The following is a 12474-nucleotide window of genomic DNA, read 5'->3' as shown; positions in this document are numbered from 1 at the left end:
CTTGTAGGAGCTGCATTCTGCAAAGGGAAACTGGGCTCGGGGAACAAACCTCAGCCCCAATGCGGCTTGGCTCAGGATCGCAGCGCTTGCCTAGTTCTCACCTAGCCCTCGGCTCCCCATAGGGCCAAGGTGGGGCTGGGCTGCCTCGGGCTCCGTGGGCACTGCTGCTTGGCTGGTGGTCTCCGCAGCTGGAAACCAACTCCAAACGTCTTCTCCTTCGCGGAGAAGGCTGATGTGGGCTGAAGAAGCCCTGTGTGCACTGGGCCTAGCAACCCACCCCTAGCCAGCTCGGGAGGGCCCCAGGTAGGGCCTTGCTCCGAAACGGCCCAAAACGCGCTTGTAGGAGCTGCATTCTGCAAAGGGAAACAGGGCTCGGGGAACAAACCTCAGCCCCAATGCGGCTTGGCTCAGGATCCCAGCGCTTGCCTAGTACTCACCTAGCCCTCGGCTCCCCATAGGGCCAAGGAGGGGCTGGGCTGCCTCTGGCTCCATGGGCACTGCTGCTTGGCTGGTGGTCTCCGCAGCTGGAAACCAACTCCAAACGTCTTCTCCTTCGCGGAGAAGGCTGATGTGGGCTGAAGAAGCCCTGTGTGCACTGGCCCTAGCAACCCACCCCTAGCCAGCTCGGGAGGGCCCCACCTAGGGCCTAGCTCCGAAACGGCCCAAAACGCGCTTGAAGGAGCTTCATTCTGCAAAGGGAAACTGGGCTCCGGGTACAAACCTCAGCACCAATGCGGCTTGGCTCAGGATCTCAGCGCTTGCCTAGTTCTCACCTAGACCTCGGCTCCCTATAGGGCCAAGGAGGGACTGGGCTGCCTCGGGCTCCGTGGGCACTGCTGCTTGGCTGGTGGTCTCCGCAGCTGGAAACCAACTCCAAACGTCTTCTCCTTCGCGGAGAAGGCTGATGTGGCCTGAAGAAGCCCTGTGTGCACTCCCCTAGCAAACGACCCCTAGCCAGCTCGGGAGGGCCCCACCTAGGGCCTAGTTCCGAAACGGCCCAAAACGCGCTTGTAGGAGCTGCATTCTGCAAAGGGAAACTGGGCTCGGGGAACAAACCTCAGCCCCCATGCGGCTTGGCTCAGGATCGCAGCGCTTGCCTAGTTCTCACCTTGCCTTTGGCTCCCCAAAGAGCCAAGGAGTGTCTGGGCTGCCTCTGGCTCCGTGGGCACTGCTGCATGGCTGGTGGTCTCCGCAGCTGGAATCCCACTCCAAACGTCTTCTCTTTCAAGGAGAAGGCTGATGTTGCAAAGAAAGGCCTAGTTTTAACTGGCCCTATCAACCCAAGCTTAGCCTAGATCTAGGGAAGGACGCACCTAGGGGCAATCTCGAAACAGCATAACATGCGCTGCTAGGAGCTGCATTCTGCAAAGGGAAACTGGGCTTGGGGAACAAACCTCAGCCCCAATGCGGCTTGGCTCAGGATCGCAGCGCTTGCCTAGTTCTCACCTAGCCTTTGGCTCCCCAAAGAGCCAAGGAGTGTCTGGGCTACCTCTGGCTCCGTGGGCACTGCTGCATGGCTGGTGGTCTCCGCAGCTGGAATCCCACTCCAAACGTCTTCTCTTTCAAGGAGAAGGCTGATGTTGCAAAGAAAGGCCTAGTTTTAACTGGCCCTATCAACCCAAGCTTAGCCTAGATCTAGGGAAGGACGCACCTAGGGGAAATCTCGAAACAGCATAACATGCGCTTCTAGGAGCTGCATTCTGCAAAGGGAAACTGGGCTCGGGGAACAAACCTAAGCCCCAATGCGGCTTGGCTCAGGATCGCAGCGCTTGCCTAGTTCTCACCTAGCCCTCGGCTACCCATAGGGCCAAGAAGAGTCTGGGCTGCCTCTGGCTCCGTGGGCACTGCTGCTTGGCTGGTGGTCTCCGCAGCTGGAATCCAACTCCAAACGTCTTCTCTTTCAAGGAGAAGGCTGATGTTGCAAAGAAAGGCCTAGTTTTAACTGGCCCTATCAACCCAAGCTTAGCCAAGATCTAGGGAAGGACGCACCTAGGGGCAATCTCGAAGCAGCATAACATGCGCTTCTAGGAGCTGCATTCTGCAAAGGGAAACTGGGCTCGGGGAACAAACCTCAGCCCCAATGCGGCTTGGCTCAGGATCGCAGCGCTTGCCTAGTTCTCACCTAGCCCTCGGCTACCCATAGGGCCAAGAAGGGGCTGGGCTGCCTCGGGCTCCGTGGGCACTGCTGCTTGGCTGGTGGTCTCCGCAGCTGGAAACCAACTACAAACGTCTTCTCCTTCGCGGAGAAGGCTGATGTGGCCTGAAGAAGCCCTGTGTGCACTGGCCCTAGCAACCCACCCCTAGCCAGCTCGGGAAGGCCCCACCTAGGGCCTAGCTCCGAAACGGCCCCAAATGCGCTTGTAGGAGCTGCATTCTGCAAGGGGAAACTGGGCTCGGGGAACAAACCTCAGCCCCAATGCGGCTTGGCTCAGGATCGCAGCGCTTGCCTAGTTCTCACCTAGCCCTCGGCTCCCCATAGGGCCAAGGAGGGGCTGGGCTGCCTCGGGCTCCGTGGGCACTGCAGCATGGTTGGTGGCCTCCGCAGCTGGAAACCAACTCCAAACGTCTTCTCCTTCGCGGAGAAGGCTGATGTGGCCTGAAGAAGCCCTGTGTGCACTGGCCCTAGCAACCCACCCCTAGCCAGCTCGGGAGGGCCCCACCTAGGGCCTAGCTCCGAAACAGCCCAAAACGCGCTTGAAGGAGCTGCATTCTTCAAAGGGAAACTGGGCTCGGGGAACAAACCTCGGCCCCAATGCGGCTTGGCTCAGGATCTCAGCGCTTGCCTAGTTCTCACCTAGGCCTAGACTCCCCATAGGGCCAAGGAGGGGCTGGGCTGCCTCTGCTCCGTGGGCGGTGCTGCTTGGCTGGTGGTCTCTGCAGCTGGAAACCAACTCCAAACGTCTTCTCCTTCGCGGAGAAGGCTGATGTGGCCTGAAGAAGCCCTGTGTGCACTGGCCCTAGCAACCCACCCCTAGCCAGCTCGGGAGGGCCCCACCTAGGGCCTAGCTCCGATACGCCCCAAAACGCGCTTGTAGGAGCTGCATTCTGCAAAGGGAAACTGGGCTCGGGGAACAAACCTCAGCCCCAATGCGGCTTGGCTCAGGATCGCAGCGCTTGCCTAGTTCTCACCTAGCCCTCGGCTCCCCATAGGGCCAAGGTGGGGCTGGGCTGCCTCGGGCTCCGTGGGCACTGCTGCTTGGCTGGTGGTCTCCGCAGCTGGAAACCAACTCCAAACGTCTTCTCCTTCGCGGAGAAGGCTGATGTGGGCTGAAGAAGCCCTGTGTGCACTGGGCCTAGCAACCCACCCCTAGCCAGCTCGGGAGGGCCCCAGGTAGGGCCTTGCTCCGAAACGGCCCAAAACGCGCTTGTAGGAGCTGCATTCTGCAAAGGGAAACAGGGCTCGGGGAACAAACCTCAGCCCCAATGCGGCTTGGCTCAGGATCCCAGCGCTTGCCTAGTACTCACCTAGCCCTCGGCTCCCCATAGGGCCAAGGAGGGGCTGGGCTGCCTCTGGCTCCATGGGCACTGCTGCTTGGCTGGTGGTCTCCGCAGCTGGAAACCAACTCCAAACGTCTTCTCCTTCGCGGAGAAGGCTGATGTGGGCTGAAGAAGCCCTGTGTGCACTGGCCCTAGCAACCCACCCCTAGCCAGCTCGGGAGGGCCCCACCTAGGGCCTAGCTCCGAAACGGCCCAAAACGCGCTTGAAGGAGCTTCATTCTGCAAAGGGAAACTGGGCTCCGGGTACAAACCTCAGCACCAATGCGGCTTGGCTCAGGATCTCAGCGCTTGCCTAGTTCTCACCTAGACCTCGGCTCCCTATAGGGCCAAGGAGGGACTGGGCTGCCTCGGGCTCCGTGGGCACTGCTGCTTGGCTGGTGGTCTCCGCAGCTGGAAACCAACTCCAAACGTCTTCTCCTTCGCGGAGAAGGCTGATGTGGCCTGAAGAAGCCCTGTGTGCACTCCCCTAGCAAACGACCCCTAGCCAGCTCGGGAGGGCCCCACCTAGGGCCTAGTTCCGAAACGGCCCAAAACGCGCTTGTAGGAGCTGCATTCTGCAAAGGGAAACTGGGCTCGGGGAACAAACCTCAGCCCCCATGCGGCTTGGCTCAGGATCGCAGCGCTTGCCTAGTTCTCACCTTGCCTTTGGCTCCCCAAAGAGCCAAGGAGTGTCTGGGCTGCCTCTGGCTCCGTGGGCACTGCTGCATGGCTGGTGGTCTCCGCAGCTGGAATCCCACTCCAAACGTCTTCTCTTTCAAGGAGAAGGCTGATGTTGCAAAGAAAGGCCTAGTTTTAACTGGCCCTATCAACCCAAGCTTAGCCTAGATCTAGGGAAGGACGCACCTAGGGGCAATCTCGAAACAGCATAACATGCGCTGCTAGGAGCTGCATTCTGCAAAGGGAAACTGGGCTTGGGGAACAAACCTCAGCCCCAATGCGGCTTGGCTCAGGATCGCAGCGCTTGCCTAGTTCTCACCTAGCCCTCGGCTCCCCATAGGGCCAAGAAGGGTCTGGGCTGCCTCTGGCTCCGTGGGCACTGCTGCTTGGCTGGTGGTCTCCGCAGCTGGAATCCAACTCCAAACGTCTTCTCTTTCAAGGAGAAGGCTGATGTTGCAAAGAAAGGCCTAGTTTTAACTGGCCCTATCAACCCAAGCTTAGCCTAGATCTAGGGAAGGACGCACCTAGGGGCAATCTCGAAGCAGCATAACATGCGCTTCTAGGAGCTGCATTCTGCAAAGGGAAAATGGGCTCGGGGAACAAACCTCAGCCCCAATGCGGCTTGGCTCAGGATCCCAGCGCTTGCCTAGTTCTCACCTAGCCCTCGGCTACCCATAGGGCCAAGAAGGGGCTGGGCTACCTCGGGCTCCGTGGGCACTGCTGCTTGGCTGGTGGTCTCCGCAGCTGGAAACCAACTCCAAACGTCTTCTCCTTCGCGGAGAAGGCTGATGTGGCCTGAAGAAGCCCTGTGTGCACTGGCCCTAGCAACCCACCCCTAGCCATCTCGGGAGGGCCCCACCTAGGGCCTAGCTCCGAAACGGCCCCAAATGGGCTTGTAGGAGCTGCATTCTGCAAGGGGAAACTGGGCTCGGGGAACAAACCTCAGCCCCAATGCGGCTTGGCTCAGGATCGCAGCGCTTGCCTAGTTCTCACCTAGCCCTCGGCTCCCCATAGGGCCAAGGGGGGTTGGGCTGCCTCGGGCTCCGTGGGCACTGCTGCTTGGCTGGTGGTCTCCGCAGCTGGAAACCAACTCCAAACGTCTTCTCCTTCGCGGAGAAGGCTGATGTGGGCTGAAGAAGCCCTGTGTGCGCTGGCCCTAGCAACCCACCCCTATCCAGCTCGGGAGGGCCCAACATAAGGCCTTGCTCCGAAACGGCCCAAAACGCGCTTGTAGGAGCTGCATTCTGCAAAGGGAAACTGGGCTCAGGGAACAAACCTCAGCCCCAATGCGGCTTGGCTCAGGATCCCAGCGCTTGCCTAGTTCTCACCTAGGCCTCTGCTACCCATAGGGCCAAGGAGGGGCTGGGCTGCCTCTGGCTCCGTGGGCACTGCTGTTTGGCTGGTGGTCTCCGCAGCTGGAAACCAACTCCAAACGTCTTCTCCTTCGCGGAGAAGGCTGATGTGGCCTGAAGAAGCCCTGTGTGCACTGGTCCTAGCAACCCACCCCTAGCCAGCTCGGGGTGGCCCCAGGTAGGGCCTTGCTCCGAAATGGCCGAAAACGCGCTTGTAGGAGCTGCATTCTGCAAAGGGAAACTGGGCTCGGGGAACAAACCTCAGCCCCCATGCGGCTTGACTCAGGATCTCAGCGCTTGCCTAGTTCTCACCTAGGCCTAGACTCCCCATAGGGCCTAGGAGGGTCTGGGCTGCCTCGGGCTCCGTGGGCACTGCTGCTTGGCTGGTGGTCTCCGCAGCTGGAAGCCAACTCCAAACATCTTCTCCTTCGCGGAGAAGGCTGATGTGGCCTGAAGAAGCCCTGTGTGCACTGGCCCTAGCAACCCACCCCTAGCCAGCTCGGGAGGGCCCCAGGTAGGGCCTTGCTCCGAAACGGCCCAAAACACGCTTCTAGGAGCTGCATTCTGCAAAGGGAAACTGGGCTCGGGGAACAAACCTCAGCCCCAATTCGGCTTGGCTCAGGATCCCAGCGCCTGCCTAGTTCTCACCTAGCCCTCGGTTCCCCTTAGGGCCAAGGAGGGGCTGGGCTGCCTCCGGCTCCGTGGGAACTGCTGCTTGGCTGGTGGTCTCCGCAGCTGGAAACCAACTCCAAACGTCTTCTCCTTCGCGGAGAAGGCTGATGTGGCCTGAGGAAGCCCTGTGTGAACGGGCCCTAGAAACCCACCCCTAGCCAGCTCGGGAGGGCCCCACCGAGGGCCTAGCTCCGAAACGGCCCAAAACGCGCTTCTAGGAGCTGCATTCTGCAAAGGGAAACTGGGCTCGGGGAACAAACCTCAGCCCCAATGCGGCTTGGCTCAGGATCCCAGCGCTTGCCTAGTTGTCACATCGGCCTCGGCTCCCCTTTGGGCCAAGGAGGGGCTGGGCTGCCTCGGGCTCCGTGGGCACTGCTGCTTGGCTGGTGGTCTCCGCAGCTGGAAACCAACTCCAAACGTCTTCTCCTTCGCGGAGAAGGCTGATGTGGCCTGAAGAAGCCCTGTGTGCACTGGCCCTAGCAACCCACCCCTAGCCAGCTCGGGAGGGCCCCACCTAGGGCCTAGCTCCGAAACGGCCCAAAACGTGCTTCTAGGAGCTGCATTGTGCAAAGGGAAACTGGGCTCGGGGAACAAACCTCAGCCCCAATGCGGCTTGGCTCAGGATCCCAGCGCTTGCCTAGTTCTCACCTAGACCTCGGCTCCCCATAGGGCCATGGAGGGGCTGGGCTGCCTCGGGCTCCGTGGGCACTGCTGCTTGGCTGGTGGTCTCCGCAGCTGGAAACCAACTGCAAACGTCTTCTCCTTCGCGGAGAAGGCTGATGTGGCCTGAAGAAGCCCTGTGTGCACTGGCCCTAGCAACCCACCCCTAGCCAGCTCGGGAGGGCCCCACCTAGGGCCGAGCTCCGAATCGGCCCAAAACGGGCTTGTAGGAGCTGCATTCTGCAAAGGGAAACTGGGCTCGGGGAACAAACCTCAGCCCCAATGCGGCTTGGCTCAGGATCCCAGCGCTTGCCTAGTTCTCACCTAGGCCTCGGCTCCCCATAGGGCCAAGGAGGGTCTGGGCTGCCTCTGGCTCCGTGGGCACTGCTGCTTGGCTGGTGGTCTCCGCAGCTGGAAACCAACTCCAAACGTCTTCTCCTTCGCGGAGAAGGCTGATGTGGCCTGAAGAAGCCCTGTGTGCACTGGCCCTAGCAACCCACCCATAGCCAGATCGGGAGGGCCCCAGGTAGGGCCTTGCTCCGAAACGGCCCAAAACGCGCTTCTAGGAGCTGCATTCTGCAAAGGGAAACTGGGCTCGGGGAACAAACCTCAGCCCCAATGCGGCTTGGCTCAGGATCCCAGCGCTTGCCTAGTTCTCACCTAGGCCTCGGCTCCCCTTAGGGCCAAGGATGGGCTGGGCTGCCTCTGGCTCCGTGGGCACTGCTGCTTGGCTGGTGGTCTCCGCAGCTGGAAACCAACTCCAAACGTCTTCTCCTTCGCGGAGAAGGCTGATGTGGCCTGAAGAAACCCTGTGTGCACTGGCCCTAGCAACCCACCCCTAGCCAGCTCGGGAGGGCCCCAGGTAGGGCCTTGCTCCGAAACGGCCCAAAACGCGCTTCTAGGAGCTGCATTCTGCAAAGGGAAACTGGGCTCGGGGAACAAACCTCAGCCCCAATTCGGCTTGGCTCAGGATCTCAGCGCCTGCCTAGTTCTCACCTAGCCCTCGGTTCCCCTTAGGGCCAAGGAGGGGCTGGGCTGCCTCCGGCTCCGTGGGAACTGCTGCTTGGCTGGTGGTCTCCGCAGCTGGAAACCAACTCCAAACGTCTTCTCCTTCGCGGAGAAGGCTGATGTGGCCTGAAGAAGCCCTGTGTGAACGGGCCCTAGCAACCCACCCCTAGCCAGCTCGGGAGGGCCCCACCGAGGGCCTAGCTCCGAAACGGCCCAAAACGGGCTTGTAGGAGCTGCATTCTGCAAAGGGAAACTGGGCTCGGGGAACAAACCTCAGCCCCAATGGGGCTGGGCTCAGGATCTCAGCGCTTGCCTAGTTCTCACCTAGACCTCGGCTCCCTATAGGGCCAAGGAGGGGCTGGGCTGCCTCTGGCTCCGTGGGCACTGCTGCTTGGCTGGTGGTCTCCGCAGCTGGAAACCAACTCCAAACGTCTTCTCCTTCGCGGAGAAGGCTGATGTGACCTGAAGAAGCCCTGTGTGCACTGGCCCTAGCAACCCACCCCTAGCCAGCTCGGGAGGGCCCCACCGAGGGCCTAGCTCCGAAACGGCCCAAAACGCGCTTCTAGGAGCTGCATTCTGCAAAGGGAAACTGGGCTCGGGGAAGAAACCTCAGCCCCAGTGCGGCTTAGCTCAGGATCCCAGCGCTTGCCTAGTTCTCACCTAGGCCTCGGCTCCCCCTATGGCCAAGGAGGGTCTGGGCTGGGACTGGCTCCGTGGGCACTGCTGCTTGGCTGGTGGTCTCCGCAGCTGGAAACCAACTCCAAACGTCTTCTCCTTCGCGGAGAAGGCTGATGTGGCCTGAAGAAGCCCTGTGTGCACTGGCCCTAGCAACCCACCCCTAGCAAGCTCGGGAGGGCCCCACCTAGGGCCTAGCTCCGAAACGGCCCAAAACGCGGTTATAGGAGCTGCATTCTGCTAAGGGGCACTGGGCTCGGGGAACAAACCTCAGCCCCAATGCGGCTTGGCTCAGGATCCCAGCGCTTGCCTAGTTCTCACCTAGCCCTCGCCTCCCCATAGGGCCAAGGAGGGTCTGGGCTGCTTCTGGCTCCGTGGGCACTGCTGCTTGGCTGGTGGTCTCCGCAGCTGGAAACCAACTCCAAACGTCTTCTCCTTCGCGGAGAAGGCTGATGTGACCTGAAGAAGCCCTGTGTGCACTGGCCCTAGCAACCCACCCCTAGCCAGCTCGGGAGGGCCCCACCGAGGGCCTAGCTCCGAAACGGCCCAAAACGCGCTTCTAGGAGCTGCATTCTGCAAAGGGAAACTGGGCTCGGGGAACAAACCTCAGCCCCAATGCGGCTTGGCTCAGGATCCCAGCGCCTGCCTAGTTCTCACCGAGCCCTCGGCTCCCCATAGGGCAAAGGAGGGTCTGGGCTGTCTTCGGCTCCCGGGGCACTGCTGCTTGGCTCGTGGTCTCCGCAGCTGGAAACCAACTCCAAACGTCTTCTCCTTCGCGGAGAAGGCTGATGTGGCCTGAAGAAGCCTTGTGTGCACTGGCCCTAGCAAACCACCCCTAGCCAGCTCGGGAGGGCCCCAACTAGGGCCGAGCTCCGAAACGGCCCAAAACGCGCTTGTAGGAGCTGCATTCTGCAAAGGGAAACTGGGCTCGGGGAACAAACCTCAGCCCCAATGCGGCTTGGCTCAGGATCCCAGCGCTTGCCTAGTTCTCACGTAGCCATCGGCTCCCCATAGGGCCAAGGAGGGGCTGGGCTGCCTCGGGCTCCGTGGGCACTGCTGCTTGGCTGGTGGTCTCCGCAGCTGGAAACCAACTCCAAACGTCTTCTCCTTCGCGGAGAAGGCTGATGTGGCCTGAAGAAGCCCTGTGTGCACTGGCCCTAGCAACCCACCCATAGCCAGATCGGGAGGGCCCCAGGTAGGGCCTTGCTCCGAAACGGCCCAAAACGCGCTTGAAGGAGCTGCATTCTGCAAAGGGAAACTGGGCTCGGGGAACAAACCTCAGCCCCAATGCGGCTTGGCTCAGGATCCCAGCGCTTGCCTAGTTCTCACCTAGACCTCGGCTCCCCATAGGGCCAAGGAGGGGCTGGGCTGCCTCCGGCTCCGTGGGCACTGCTGCTTGGCTGGTGGTCTCCGCAGCTGGAAACCAACTCCAAACGTCTTCTCCTTCGCGGAGAAGGCTGATGTGGCCTGAAGAAGCCCTGTGTGCACTGGCCCTAGCAACCCACCCCTAGCCAGCTCGGGAGGGCCCCACCTAGGGCCGAGCTCCGAATCGGCCCAAAACGCGCTTGTAGGAGCTGCATTCTGCAAAGGGAAACTGGGCTCGGGGAACAAACCTCAGCCCCAATGCGGCTTGGCTCAGGATCCCAGCGCTTGCCTAGTTCTCACCTAGCCCTCGGCTCCCCATAGGGCCAAGGAGGGGCTGGGCTGCCTCGGGCTCCGTGGGCACTGCTGCTTGGCTGGTGTCTCCGCAGCTGGAAACCAACTCCAAATGTCTTCTCCTTCGCGGAGAAGGCTGATGTGGCCTGAAGAAGCCCTGTGTGCACTGGCCCTAGCAACCCACCCCTAGCCAGCTCGGGAGGGCCCCACCGAGGGCCTAGCTCCGAAACGGCCCAAAACGCGCTTGTAGGAGCTGCATTCTGCAAAGGGAAACTGGGCTCGGGGAACAAACCTCAGCCCCAATGCGGCTTGGCTCAGGATCCCAGCGCTTGCCTAGTTCTCACCTAGGCCTCGGCTCCCCTTATGGCCAAGGAGGGGCTGGGCTGCCTCGGGCTCCGTGGGCACTGCTGCTTGGCTGGTGGTCTCCGCAGCTGGAAACCAACTCCAAACGTCTTCTCCTTCGCGGAGAAGGCTGATGTGCCCTGTAGAAGCCCTGTGTGCACTGGCCCTTGCAACCCACCACTATCCAGCTCGGGTGGGCCCCACCTATGGCCTACTTCCGAAACGGCCCAAAACGCGCTTGTATGAGCTGCATTCTGCAAAGGGAAACTGGGCTCGTGGAGCAAACCTCAGCCCCAATGCGACTTGGCTCAGGATCCCAGCGCTTGCCTAGTTCTCACCTAGCCCTCGGCTCCCCTTTGGGCCAAGGAGGGGCTGGGCTGCCTCTGGCTCCGTGGGCACTGCTGCTTGGCTGGTGGTCTCCGCAGCTGGAAACCAACTCCAAACGTCTTCTCCTTCGCGGAGAAGGCTGATGTGGCCTGAAGAAGCCCTGTGTGCACTGGCCCTAGCAACCCACCCCTAGCCAGCTCGGGAGGGCCCCAGCTAGGGCCCAGCTCCGAAACGGCCCAAAACGCACTTGTTGTAGCTGCATTCTGCAAAGGGAAACTGGGCTCGGGGAACAAACCTCAGCCCCAATGCGGCTTGGCTCAGGATCCCAGCGCTTGCCTAGTTGTCACATAGGCCTCGGCTCCCCTTTGGGCCAAGGAGGGGCTGGGCTGCCTCTGGCTCCGTGGGCACTGCTGCTTGGCTGGTGGTCTCCGCAGCTGGAAACCAACTCCAAACGTCTTCTCCTTCGCGGAGAAGGCTGATGTGGCCTGAAGAAGCCCTGTGTGCACTGGCCCTAGCAACCCACCCCTAGCCAGCTCGGGAGGGCCCCACCTAGGTCCTAGCTCCGAAACGGCCCAAAACGTGCTTCTAGGAGCTGCATTGTGCAAGGGGAAACTGGGCTCGGGGAACAAACCTCAGCCCCAATGCGGCTTGGCTCAGGATCCCAGCGCTTGCCTAGTTCTCACCTAGACCTCGGCTCCCCATAGGGCCAAGGAGGGTCTGGGCTGCCTCGGGCTCCGTGGGCACTGCTGCTTGGCTGGTGGTCTCCGCAGCTGGAAACCAACTCCAAACGTCTTCTCCTTCGCGGAGAAGGCTGATGTGGCCTGAAGAAGCCCTGTGTGCACTGGCCCTAGCAACCCACCCCTAGCCAGCTCGGGAGGGCCCCACCTAGGGCCGAGCTCCGAATCGGCCCAAAACGCGCTTGTAGGAGCTGCATTCTGCAAAGGGAAACTGGGCTCGGGGAACAAACCTCAGCCCCAATGCGGCTTGGCTCAGGATCCCAGCGCTTGCCTAGTTCTCACCTAGCCCTCGGCTCCCCATAGGGCCAAGGAGGGGCTGGGCTGCCTCGGGCTCCGTGGGCACTGCTGCTTGGCTGGTGTCTCCGCAGCTGGAAACCAACTCCAAATGTCTTCTCCTTCGCGGAGAAGGCTGATGTGGCCTGAAGAAGCCCTGTGTGCACTGGCCATAGCAACCCACCCCTAGCCAGCTCGGGAGGGCCCCAACGAGGGCCTAGCTCCGAAACGGCCCAAAACGCGCTTCTAGGAGCTGCATTCTGCAAAGGGAAACTGGGCTCGGGGAACAAACCTCAGCCCCAATGCGGCTTGGCTCAGGATCCCAGCGCTTGCCTAGTTCTCACCTAGGCCTCGGCTCCCCTTATGGCCAAGGAGGGGCTGGGCTGCCTCGGGCTCCGTGGGCACTGCTGCTTGGCTGGTGGTCTCCGCAGCTGGAAACCAACTCCAAACGTCTTCTCCTTCGCGGAGAATGCTGATGTGCCCTGTAGAAGCCCTGTGTGCACTGGCCCTTGCAACCCACCCCTAGCCAGCTCGGGTGGGCCCCACCTATGGCCTACTTCCGAAACGGCCCAAAACGCGCTTGTAGGAGCTGCATTCTGCAAAGGGAAACTGGGCTC

Source organism: Sus scrofa, chromosome 3, assembly GCF_054392235.1.
Source record: "Sus scrofa isolate SSC_HxYL_T2T_F1_AM1 chromosome 3, Sscrofa_HxYL_maternal_Yorkshire_Landrace_v2.0, whole genome shotgun sequence".
Classification (NCBI taxonomy): domain Eukaryota; kingdom Metazoa; phylum Chordata; class Mammalia; order Artiodactyla; family Suidae; genus Sus; species Sus scrofa.
This window is presented reverse-complemented; position numbering follows the sequence as displayed.